The sequence below is a fragment of the Dipodomys ordii genome, unplaced genomic scaffold (genome assembly GCF_000151885.1).
Source record: "Dipodomys ordii isolate 6190 unplaced genomic scaffold, Dord_2.0 Scaffold175, whole genome shotgun sequence".
Taxonomy (NCBI): Eukaryota; Metazoa; Chordata; class Mammalia; order Rodentia; family Heteromyidae; genus Dipodomys; species Dipodomys ordii.
The window spans coordinates 1,125,071-1,137,530 of NW_012267391.1; the positions used below are offsets into that span (position 1 = coordinate 1,125,071).

The 12,460-nt window shown below is 36.6% G+C and overlaps 1 protein-coding gene across 6 annotated transcripts in view; it reads right to left on the reverse strand.

Moving 5' to 3' along the window:
- Pex5l (peroxisomal biogenesis factor 5-like) overlaps positions 1–12,460 on the reverse strand; it is a 232,388-nt gene that overhangs the window by 134,372 nt on the left and 85,556 nt on the right. The gene's annotated exons all lie outside the window — the stretch shown is intronic.

A 12,460-nucleotide genomic window follows, 5' to 3' on the forward strand; every position in this document is an offset into this window, starting at 1 on the left:
AAGTTCATTACCATTTATTAAAAACAGGATAGAAATAACTACACATGGAAAAGTAACACAAAAGGATTTAATCAGGTTCATAAACTTAAAATATTGGAAAAATAATTATGATTATAGTTATCACTGAATAATACCCACATTTTATAGTATAATAGAAATTATTATATTGATAATTACCATTAATTTCATACCCATTATTGTGTCAAGGATATATTACTTCAAATCTTTACATCAACTATAGAAGCTGATACGATTATTTTGCTTATTTCCAATGAACAAAAGAGTTTTAGGACAGCTAAGGAACTTGTCCATAATCATATGTAGGAAGTCAGGAGAATAATCCAGGTACTATACAACTTGGGGGTGGAGGTATGGGAGGGAGGGAAAGTAGGAGAAAAATGAGGGAAGGGGTAACAAGTTTGACAAGAAATGTACTTACTACCTTACTTATGTAACTCTCTGTACATCACCTTGGCAATATAAAAAAAGAAAAAAAATTGCAGGTCTTTATGTATAAAGTGTCTGTCCAAAGCAGCTTGGTTTCCTTTCTCTCCTGTTTGACTGTGGTTAGCAAGGTGTGGAATTTTGTGGGGAAATGAGAAGTTGGGAATGAATACTGACAGTTGTCATCTGACTAGAGAAGATGAATGGGAAGACAAATAGAAATGCAGCATGGGAGAATGCACAATCAGATGTGCAAAGCCAAGGAGAAAGTTAGACCTCAGCAGAATTTCCTCCCTGCAGGAGCTACCAGTTTTATTCTGTAAAATTATAAATGATACCATCACTTTTAGCATGGGTGTGTATATTGCATATTTCTTCAGTTTTTCCAATGTCTGATCTTCACAAGCTGCTTAAAAAAAACCCAAAGTACTAAACAAAAATTTGCCTACCTCAGATTTTCTTTCTGTGGAAGCCCTGGACTCCATTAATCTGCAGCCTCCAACGCTATTAATGTTCATTGTTAAAACTCAGTTTTAACACAATTACAAAAACTGGCAACTGGGAAGTTTTTTAGAGCATTTTTGCTGATGTTGATTTTAAACACAAGCAATCTATACATGCATGGAAAAAGACTTCAAAAGTATTTCATTAAAGGCCACATCAGCAGTAAGCAAATCTGATGACTAGCTTTCCTGGTTATAATTCCATCGTATCTCTTCTATTTAGATGAAATGTATGGCTCTATTTGTAGCCAATGTTTGGAACTGCATTATTTCTAGTCTGATTGTATGGGCCTTTTTCATCATGTTTTACTTTTAGTTAGTATTACATTTTATTTTTCAAAACTGTGTTTGGGAGGATTGATGAAAGGAAAATACACAAATGAAAGAATAGAAAAATAGTTTTCAAAATCACTTATTATTCCAACACCCAGAGATAGTCATGGTTAATGTTTTAGCGTATTTTCTTAAGGTTTTCCAAGCATGTTTTAACACAGTTGGAGCTTTCCAAATTTTTGGTCTGCTTTTGTTTTCTTCATAGTGTGTTATAAGCATTGTTGTTTGTCAGTATAAACTCTGTCAGCATAATTTGAAGTTGTACATAGTATTCTATAATATGTATACACCAGAAATTGCTTCCTCTTTAAAAAATTACCAACCAACTGCAACCCTAAAATATTATTTTGTTGGTTTCTGAGTAAGAGACTCTAACATGTTAGGGAAGTGCCCTGCCTTTGAGCTAATCTGTAGCTCCAAGTATTCCTTTTATGTAAAACATCTTGTAAAACAACACAAAAAGCCACCTGTGTCAACAGTGGACTGCTATACACAGCTGGGAATATTTTGTTTCCAAATGCAAACAAGCCGCTACCTTTCTCATACAAAGTGAGACCAACCTAACCCTCAAAGGTAAGAAAAGTCAGAAGCCTCATTCACCAAACAAAGTGGCACCTGAAATCTTCTTGAGGTCATAGATAAGTCACTAAAGGGATGAGCTCCTATTTAAAATCTATGAACCAGAGAGTACTAGGTTCTGACGTTATAATTTCACTTACAAGGGCTGGTGGTATTAGACCTATCTGCTCAGATGGGCTCCATGAAGTTGCATTGGAACTTTATCCTCATCTTGACTGAGGCCATGACACCTCACATAACACTTGTCAGACTTCATACCAGAACCTTCAGCCTTTGTAAGAGGTTGCTGACACAACTTTGAAATGGTGACTGAAGGACACTTCAAGAACTCTCTATCATTTTTGAGTTCTAGGCAGCAGAGAAAAAGGCCAGGAAAAAACACTTACTCCTCTTTTGAATTTTCAAACCCTTTCATTTATGTTCATTTCCCAGAATAAAGTCCAAGGGTAAAAACCAGATAATGGAGAGGAAATGCCCCCCCCCAGGATGTATGGTAAATACTGCTCTCTAAAATGTTTATTACTAAGAAGACAGATAATGGAATAGGAAACTAGTAAACTCAACCTACTTGCTACTCTCCCAAATAATCAAAATTAAGTTTCTTCAATCAACAATGAAAGAAAATAAGCATCTGTTACACATTTTTTAGATTTTTTTTTTAGCAATTAGACCTTACAAAACCACAGACCCCCAAATGGGGACAGGGAGGGTTCTTTTTAGGGAAACTGTAATAATCTATTCTAATAGTCTTATACATTTAGTTGATACAAAGAAATAAGACTCACTTGTACATATCTAAAATAAGGAAAAGTCAATAGGACTAGTTTCTGCACAATTTGATATCATTTGCCAATAGCATTATCTCCAACATATGCTTTGCCCCAACTTCTTTCTCATGTTTTCTGTATAAGGATACTTACTAACTTCCTCTCAGACTTTCCTGACTATCATTATTTATCCAGTTGTCCTTTAACTTAGCTTCCTTATGCAGTAGCTTCAGAGGCTCTGATTTTCTGGAACTTATGTACAGCATCACTCAGGGTAGATGAAACTGGGAAGAGATCATTCTGCATCTATTTTATTAAACAACTACTAGAGCTTCTTCTGAGGCAGATCAGATAGAAGAACTGGGAGAGGCTCACCTTCTTGATAATTTTGGAGAGCTCTGTATCAGCCTGTATGACGTGACACCAGATTCCATTCATGTGATAAAGAAATAAACTGCTGACTTGTTTAAGTTAACCTGTTTAGGCATTAACTATACAAATGAGTAGAAACTCCTGAAGAGTAGGATCAATGTTCATCCATATGGTCCATTGTGATATAACATAGATGATGACAATGATGAAGATAATAATGAAAAACAAGAAAACATAATGGCTTAAATTACTATGAGTTGTTACTTTCATTTAAAAATCCAAATTCTAAGCTGGGTACTAACCATTTATCTGCTCAGGCCTATAAATCTTAGCTACTCATGAAACTGAGGATCAAAAGTTGAAGCCAGGCTGGGTAGACAAATCCAATAGACTCTTCTTTCCAATTAACTAGCAAAACAAAACAAAACCAAACCATCTAGTGGTAGCTTTGAGTGAAAAAGCATTAAGAAGCCAAACCAGACTGCAAAGCCATGAATTCAAGCCCCAGTACTGGCAAAAAAATAATAAAAACATAAAAAATAAAGTAAATAAAATTCTATTGCTGATGTCATTCAATCTATTTATATGCAGATGTAATCCAATATGTTTATATTATTTAATCAAATTTTGCGATCATTTAACAGTAAAAGATTACATCTTGTTTTTGCTACAATAGCAAACCAGGAATTGCTATGAATAAAAGCACTTAGGGCCTCTTATAATGGAAGCCTGGTAAGACAAACCCTTTTGAATTTTCTAGTACAATTTATCTTTTGCCCAATTATGAGTAAAATATAGGCATATTTGTGTGCAAAGTAGGGCAGAGTACAGTGCATTCTTCACATTAATTTGTGTCTTATGTTTCCTGGGAATCCTCTGCTGGCTCTAGTTCATAATTCAGACCTCAGCTTCTTCCAGAGTCACCACGAGGGTTAGCAAGTGGCAAGAAATGACCGTGGGAACTCTGCTTTGACCCAATCCCATTTTTCTCTTTGCTTTCTGTGACTTGTTTTTAACTTGAAGAAGGACTTTTTTCCTTTAAAGTCCATGGATGCCAGGCATTGTAGTGACTGTATCTTTGAGCAAAATGCAGTTAAGTTCAGCTTTCTTGATAGCTTGTGGGAAGTTGGCAGGGGATGAAATTGTTTTGGAGGTAAATAGGTTCTGTTTTCACTTTTTGCTGCTTTGTTAGTTAGTAGCTCTTCTCAGATGTTCAACCCTTCTGAGATTTCCTCTTCCCTGAAAACATGGCATAATAATAATAGTGACATATCTTCCAAGTGGTTGTATGGGATACAGTAGGTATTCAGAGTCTGTTTGATTGGAAAAGCTGTTTTGTTATTATTGTTATTTTGTATGGACTTGAGCTCAGGGCCTGAGTACTGTCCTTAAGCACTTTGCTCAAGGCTAGCATTTTACCATTTTGAGCCACAGTGCTACTTCTGAGGTTTGAGTGGTTAATTGAGGATAAGAATCTCACGGGTACTTTTCTTCCTGGGCTAGCTTTGAACTGTCATCCTCAGATCTCAGCTCCTTAGTAGCTAGGATTACAGGTGTAAGCCCCTAGTGCCCAGCAAGCTGACATATTTTTGTGTGTATACTAGGGCTTGAACTTAGGGTCTGGGTACTGTTCCTTAGATTTTTTTTTTTTTGCTCAAGGCTGTCACTTAACACTTGAGCCACACCTCATGGGTTTTTCTATCCTGGCTGGCTTGGAGCTTGAATCCTCAGATCTCAGTTTCCTGAGTAGCTAGGATCACAAGACTGAGCCACCAGTTTGCCCTAGCAAATGATTATTAGGTTGGTCCACTCAGTTCCATAATCTCACCTACAGTGGTTATGTATTTAAAGTAACCTCTGCAGAACATGTCCATTTAATTTCCCTGACTTGGTTTCCCTGACTCTTGTCTTTGTACTGGTCTTACCCTAGTTATTTTTTTCTCTTCTTTTTTTTCTGGATTATTTTGCTCTTTCTGATAAGAAAGGAGTTTGGCAAAAGCTAAGTAGAGCCTCCTTGTGATGTCACAGAAGTAGATTTCTAAGTAAGGGATAAAAAGAACTTACTGTGGTTACTACCGTAGGCCTAGGGATAGCTTGAAATAATTGTTGCAAAGACAACTTACTGATAGAGCTCTAATCCCCTGTCAAATTCTACAGTGTTCCTACATGTTAGCATACTTTGTGAGAGAAAGTTCTTTTCTTGGGCACCTAGCTGAAGCTAATTGGGTTTCTTTGTGTTTTGAGAGACTCATTAATTCTGCCAGTATTATGAATTCTACATGTTTTTCATTTAAAAAATTAAAAAAGTTTTGCTATTAATAAAATTTATCAAGGAAGACTGTTTATCAATGTAGTGTATTACTTTTATTTTGACCTGTAACTTCTTCACTGCTACATTGTCTGGAAGCCTCAGTATAACTTCTGATTTTCTAAAGGGTGGGGGAGGGGAAGTACTCATTCAAAAAAGTTAAGAGTAATGAGAAAACTAATGTTATTTCTTTAGCAGTATGTATCACAATATAGTCTTTTGAGACAGTTGGAAAACATGAGTACTTTCAATAACTACTCAATAGAAATTCCATGTAATTCTATCACTTACAAATTCATTAAATCAAGACATATTTTTGTCCCCCTCTCATACTACTGATATATAAGTAATCATGTTAATATATTCATTTTTCTACAGAGGTTTTCATTTTTGATTGTTCTTTAACTCCTACTTGGGTGATTCATAACTCCAGGGCATTAGTGACTTCTTTGCAGATGATACCATCTTGGATTTATTCAGAGGAAGTAATGCTCTTGAGTGATTCAGATGCTCATTTTTATAGTTTTCTTCAAGAAATGTTTCCAGAATTCTTATGAGATAGAAGTATTACAACTCTTGCTGATAGGGAGTCAAGGTTCAGAGGCTTGTTCAAGGTCATATACAAAGTCATGGGCAGAGTCAGGGAACTTGAATCCTAGCATCCACATTTGTAGTTTAGCTCCACCTCATATACTTTTAACAATCTCTTGTATCCCTAGTTCTGTATTAATTTAAGAGTTTTGCATTTTGGAACACTAGGAAAATTTTGAATGTAAGATGCTTATAAAACTACATATTCTAAACTACTCTCACAATTATTTCTATCATAGCCTTTCAGTGATAGAGATTAATTATATAACCCATTAAGTTGTACCCACTTCATAAAAGTTACTTAGACTTCGATATTAGGTTGTTAAAGTCTCTCTCTCTCTCTCTCTCTCTCTCTATATATATATATATATATATCTTATCTGAATGTGTCTTTGTGGATTTATACATCTGCTACTCAATGAACATGGTACTATAGTAAATCATCTCCCAAGATATTTGGGGCTTTCACAATATTTCATTTCCTTTCTTAGCAAACTTTAAAATTCATGCAAACTGAATTTATGCAAATCCATGTTTGTAGTTTGGGTCTGGCCAGCCTCAGGAAACAGATTGCTTAAAACTTCTGCATGAAATATGGTTTAACCTGAAGTCTTATGGAGCAATGCGACAGGCACAGTGCCATATAGAAAGATTACATTGTGCAAACTCTCCCAATATAATGTATAATTCACAGACAGAATCAGAAGGAGACACCAGGGGCAGAGCCGAGTGGAAAGAAGTCCCAAAGGGGTAGAAGAATATCTTCAGATAACTTTTTTCGATGGGCACCTAGAGACCCTGGAGATCTGTTCAAGTCTTGGGATAATAAACTCCCTCTTACTGAACAGTTCAGCAGGCACTTGAGTCTGAATAAAGGTCAGGCCCTGTAGGGTAGCTGGTGAAGTGACATTTTCAGAGCACAGCACTCTACCCCATGACAGAAAGCTGCTGAACAAATGCTGAAAGTGATGTGCTTTCTGTTTTTGTGCCAGGTGTGGAAATTTTCAAATGTGGTGGATACAGAGGTGCATGGGAAGGATTTAACTTATGAGCAGCACCCCATATCCAAGACCTGAAACTACATATATGCAACTCAAATGCAATGCTTGGTTCCTGGTTACCTTCCAGGCTATCTAGTTGGGTGGTGCTGGCCCTCAAGAGTGGGCATTTATCCAAGGACTGAGCAAATGCTCTTTTATGAAGGATAACTTTTGGATGTGTATGTTCATGGCTATGCATTCTCTCATTCTCTTTCCCTCTCTGTCTGCTACACAGACACACACACACACACACACACACACACACACACCCTACATACCCCATCCTATAAACATTTTTCTGGAAGGAAGAATATATTTTACCTATCTCAATTTATTTATGCATTTATTCATCATATGTATCTTTTCTCTACAAACAGGAAATCTTTCAGATTTTGCACATTCTTCCTACCTGAATCAAGAGTATAACCCATTTCCATAAGTTAGGGAAGTATAATGAAAGAATGTTTCCTAATTGGGAGTGCCCTGACCCAGGATTGACTTGGACTGTTACACAGGCTGTGCCTCTAACATTTGGGCCTGAGGTTGTGTAATGTAACAGCCCTGAGTACAACCCCCATGCTTTCATGTGGACTGTAAAATAGGGAAGGCAGTCCCTACATCATGAAGTTACCTTTCAAACAGGGTATACTATAAAATGCATACCATATAAAGGTATGTTATTAGTCTCTTTATAAACCATAATCTAAGATCAGGAAAGCTTAAGACAAAGAATGGGTTGGCAACCATCACCTCTTTTATTTACCTCTTTATTATTATTATTATTATTTTGGGTCCAGTCGTGGGGCCTGAACTCTGGGCCTGGGCACTGTCCCTCAGCTCTTCAGCTCAAGGCTAGCGCTCTACCACTGGAGCCACAGCTCCACTTCCAGCTTTTTTTCTTTTTTCTTTTGTGGTGCTGAGGAATTGAACCCAGGGCCTCATGCATGCAAGGCAATCGCTCTACCACTGAGCCACCTTCCCAGCCCCTACCTCTTTATTATTTAAAACTTTTTATTTTCTGTTACATCTTGAGTTATGAGCTTGATTTCTTTGTATGTTTTTCTTCATAAATTAAACTGGGCAGGATTATTTATAAAGTTCAGGACATTGAGATAAAGGATTTAAGGCATTTAATTCCTTTTGTAAGCCTACAATAAAAACTTAGTCTCTTTAATAAGTAATAAATGATCCTGTCTTGGCACTAAAAATTGGAATAATTTAAATCAGTATTGCTCAAGAGCTATGGTATATAGGATTCCCTTTAAGACTTGCTTAAATAGACCTCTGGGAATAAATCTTGAAATCTGTGGTTTAGATTATTTTTCTTTATGAATCAGGAGTTAAACTTCTATATCAGGGACTTCCAAATGCTTGACATGCTAGGCTCTGCCACGTTAAGCCATATCCTGGCCCTTAATTTGAATTTTATGTTTCAAACATGGTATTGCTCTTTGCTTCAACTGTCCTTAATTTAGAATCTTCTTGCTTCTGTTTGCTGAAATCACAAGAATGAAGCAGAACACTGATATCAGAATAGTAATTTCTATTAGGTACCAGGTGATGTTGACACAATGAGTCATTCTTTGAGGAGATCTTTGGGAATTGCTTTGAAAGCCCAAGTTCCTTCCTGAGAACATGGTAAGCACAAGAAAGTAAGTCCTTCAGGATTTGGACTAGGAAAGCAGAAATGTTGCATCTCAAAGCCCTGAGTGTTTGCCCCAAGTTCCCACTTCCAGCTCTGCTGCAGCACCAGGCAACATGGCAGTCCATATGCACGGACAGTGCATCCATCAGGCAACACTGGCTTTTTGAGAGACACAGCTGACTATGTCATCTCTGTGTCTAGCACTGAGCAAACACTTCCCAAATATATCTCTATATCTATACACATAAGTATGTGTACAATCACTGAATGACTTAGGTTGATTTCCATCAAAGTCTTATTTTTTTCCAAAAGTAACCTCTTCTTTTCTCCCTTATTTTAAATTAATTCATAATACAAAACATAAAAGAAAATATAGTTTTGTTTATATAGTTTCTTTTGCAACTAGTTTCTAAAAGTATGATTCCCTGTCTAGTTCTCTTTTCTGAAAACTGGAAGTTAAAGGTCCTCCCACCTCTTCTCCTCTGGCTCTGCAGACTCTGCCCTCACAATTGCTTGGGAGCAAATCAGAATTGAGCTCCATGCTTTTTAAGAACTAGAGAAGGCATGAAAATACAAAGTATAACTACACGGTTCCTCGAATACATAAATTGTTTACATATCAAATTTCTCTAAATAGTTGCTTCTCAGACTTCTTATGTCCTATTCATTCCCTCTTTTTCTAAGGAACAGAACTTCTATTGTTTATCTTTTTCCTTCCCATATTTCCTAACGTGATAAACTTTAAAGGCTCCTCTCACCTACAGAGTCAAGTTTTCTTACCAGTTTGGGTTCTTCAAGGTGCCTTCTTTCACCCATTGACACCCTTCTATTGCTAGGACATATACCAAATCTGTGCTCTATGTTATCTACTCACACATCCACAAACAGAAATGAAATTGACAGCAGTGGCATCAAGGGGAGGAAGCTGGAGAATGCTGAGCTATTCAGGAGGTGTGTAGCACAGTGTTGAGGTGGCATCAGGCAGGGCCGACAGCGTAGTCAGGGGCTATGCAACCACGAGCAGCTTCAAGTGCTGACTGAAGAGTCTGCATTTTATTTGGGATTATGGAAACATCACTTCTCTCCATATCTTGGGTGACCACCAACAAGCCAACTCGTGGTGCAGTCTACAGGGCAAGGATACTGTTGCTCATGAAAGTCCTATTCCCAAGGTTGTGATTTAAGCTTAAGTACTTCCAGGCAACTTGAAGGCAGAAGTGGAGTTGGGAGAGATAGGAGAGAATGATGGAAGGGATAATATTGATCAAAATACATAGCATTTAGAAACTGACATGTTGAATTGGAGCCCCTTTGTACAACTACATAAAGATAATAATAATTATTATTATTAAATTATGGAATTTGAGTACAAAAGAAAATAAAATTGCTCATTCATTTAAAGAAAAACAGACTGACATTTCAAAAAGCCATAATTTCCAAGATTTTAGCTTAAAATTATATGAATATCTAATCCTGCCTTTGAGCTTCAATTTCATTACATAGTAACAATTTGGTTAACAAAGCTTATCACCTTGGGGCACAGAATGATGGAAGGTTTGGCATTAACCAAGATGTATTCATAAATTGACATGTTAAATTGAAGCATGGTACTCATAAATTGATATGTTAAATGTGTTTTTTACTACTTGAAGATTAAAGAAAAAGAAAAGAAAGCAAGACACTGGTGGCTCACATCTGCAATCCTAGCTATTCATGAAGGTGAGATCTGAGGATTGAGGTTTGAAACCAGGCTGGGTATTAAAGTTCCTGAGACTCTTATCTCCAACGAAATAGTAAAACGCCAGGAATAGAGTTGTGGCTCAAATGGCAGAACATCATCCTTGAGCAAAAGAGCTAAAGGACAGCATAGTCTCTCAGTTCATACCCCAGTACTGGCACACACTGGCACACACAGACACACATATACACACATATATACAATCACCATAGTCATCATCATCGTCACCGTCATGTATCATCAATAGATGCAGCAACACTCATTTTTTTCTTGAGGCTACCCCTAGGGTTCACAAAAATTATACTTCAGGAATGTATTTTAAAGTTCAAAGACAGAAGCTGGGAGTATAGGGAAGAGATAATTGGACAACCCTTGACTCAAAGAAAATGACTTTTCTGATTAGTGTTTTTCTACAACAGAAATTCATTAATTATTCGCTAATTATACAAATGAGATAATTATGTTAGAAAAAAGTGATGAATGGATTTGTTTCTATTTAGATTATCCAGCACAAAGCCAAGATGTTATACTCTCTTGCCATTTCCTTAGAAAGTTACATAGTCATTTCAAGAATGAGATCATCTGGCAAAAAAAAATACTCTGATGAGGAATAGGTAACAATTTTAATGAATGGTCATTGTGTGTGTGTGTGTGTGTGTGTGTGTGTGTGTGTTTGTTTCAAAGATCACAAGATAGAAAGGAAGTGGAATTGATTCTGCCTAGGGGTAGACCAATGTGCAAAATTAATGACTAAGAATGGAAATGACAGAAATACAGAGTTTTTTTAGAGAAAGAGAAAGAAGCAATGGAGCATTAAAAAAAGCAGGTTTGCAAGAACTGCGTTTCTGTCAAACCTTATATATGCAGTGTCAGAATAAGAGACACATTCCAGAGCAGGGATCAGAGAATGATGCTAAGCAGAGAGAAAAGATGTGACTGCAAAGTCTGGATGGGAGGGAAATAAAAGCAGAACTGCAGAAATGACAAGGTCAGGGCAAGAGCACAGCACAAGCAGTTAGGCCCATAGTCAGGAGAGAAAAGAAAGTTCATTCTCCAAACTCTCTCAGAAGTCTAATGATAAAATGAGAAAAGGTAATTTTAGAATGGTCAGTCTGTTCCTTTGCTAATTTAATCAAAGTTTGAGTTGTAACATAAATATTTGTGGTATAAATATTTCAGATCCCTTATAGCAATGGAAAGTGATCCGCTCAGTTGATAGTGAATTCACTTGTGGGTTCATTAGAGGAAGCATTGGCAACTGACTTCCAGATGAATAGATGGGCTCAGACATTCAATAATGGTTCACAATAGTGAACACAGACACAAAGCACAATTACAAGACCAAATAAAGAAAGGTGAAATAAGAACCTTTGTCAAAGAATTAGGAAGGACCTCATATCCTCATATAAAACCTTCTTCCATAGAAATCTTTGGGATTGATAGTTATTGTGGGATAAAATCTATAAGCTAGATAGGTATGAACTTGACTCCATGCTTTCCTCTAGTGAATACTCTAGTTTACTTAGTATTATAACTTTAGAAGGTAAGATAAGTAGCATTGCCATTTAGAAAGGCAATTACAAGGGTAGATGAAAGAATGAACGTAGACTTAAGTTCTAACATTGCCTGTGATGACTTGGATTGTCTATTTTTTGTTAGTGGATTATACCCAGGGTCTTATGACATTCACTTATTTTAAGTGATGGAGAACCAACTAAACTTTTTGGTAGAAGCCTCCTTCCATCACACAAAGCTTGTTTGCCTACCTGAGTTTTCTGTAATGGTGTCACCTCCCCTTCCTACATTCAAGATGGTTGAGAATGGGTTTCTGAACAAAAGTTTTAAAAATCCTTAGATCATCTTATTCAACTCTGATGTCTGCAGTTCTCATATTAATCAAATGAGCCTAACAAGAATTAAAAGCAACATAGCTTTCACTGTGAAAGGTCTGTTTTCAAGTTGTATTACACCACCTCTGTACTACCCTCTCTGTCTTTTACTTTCAGATGTCATGCCACTTTTACATTTAACATGTCAACTTACAAAATGAAAGTTGCAATTATTTTCCTACTGACTAAAAAGATTTTTAACATTACGTTTCCCTATTAAGTTAAGAAAAATATAGGCAGATGCCAGTGGC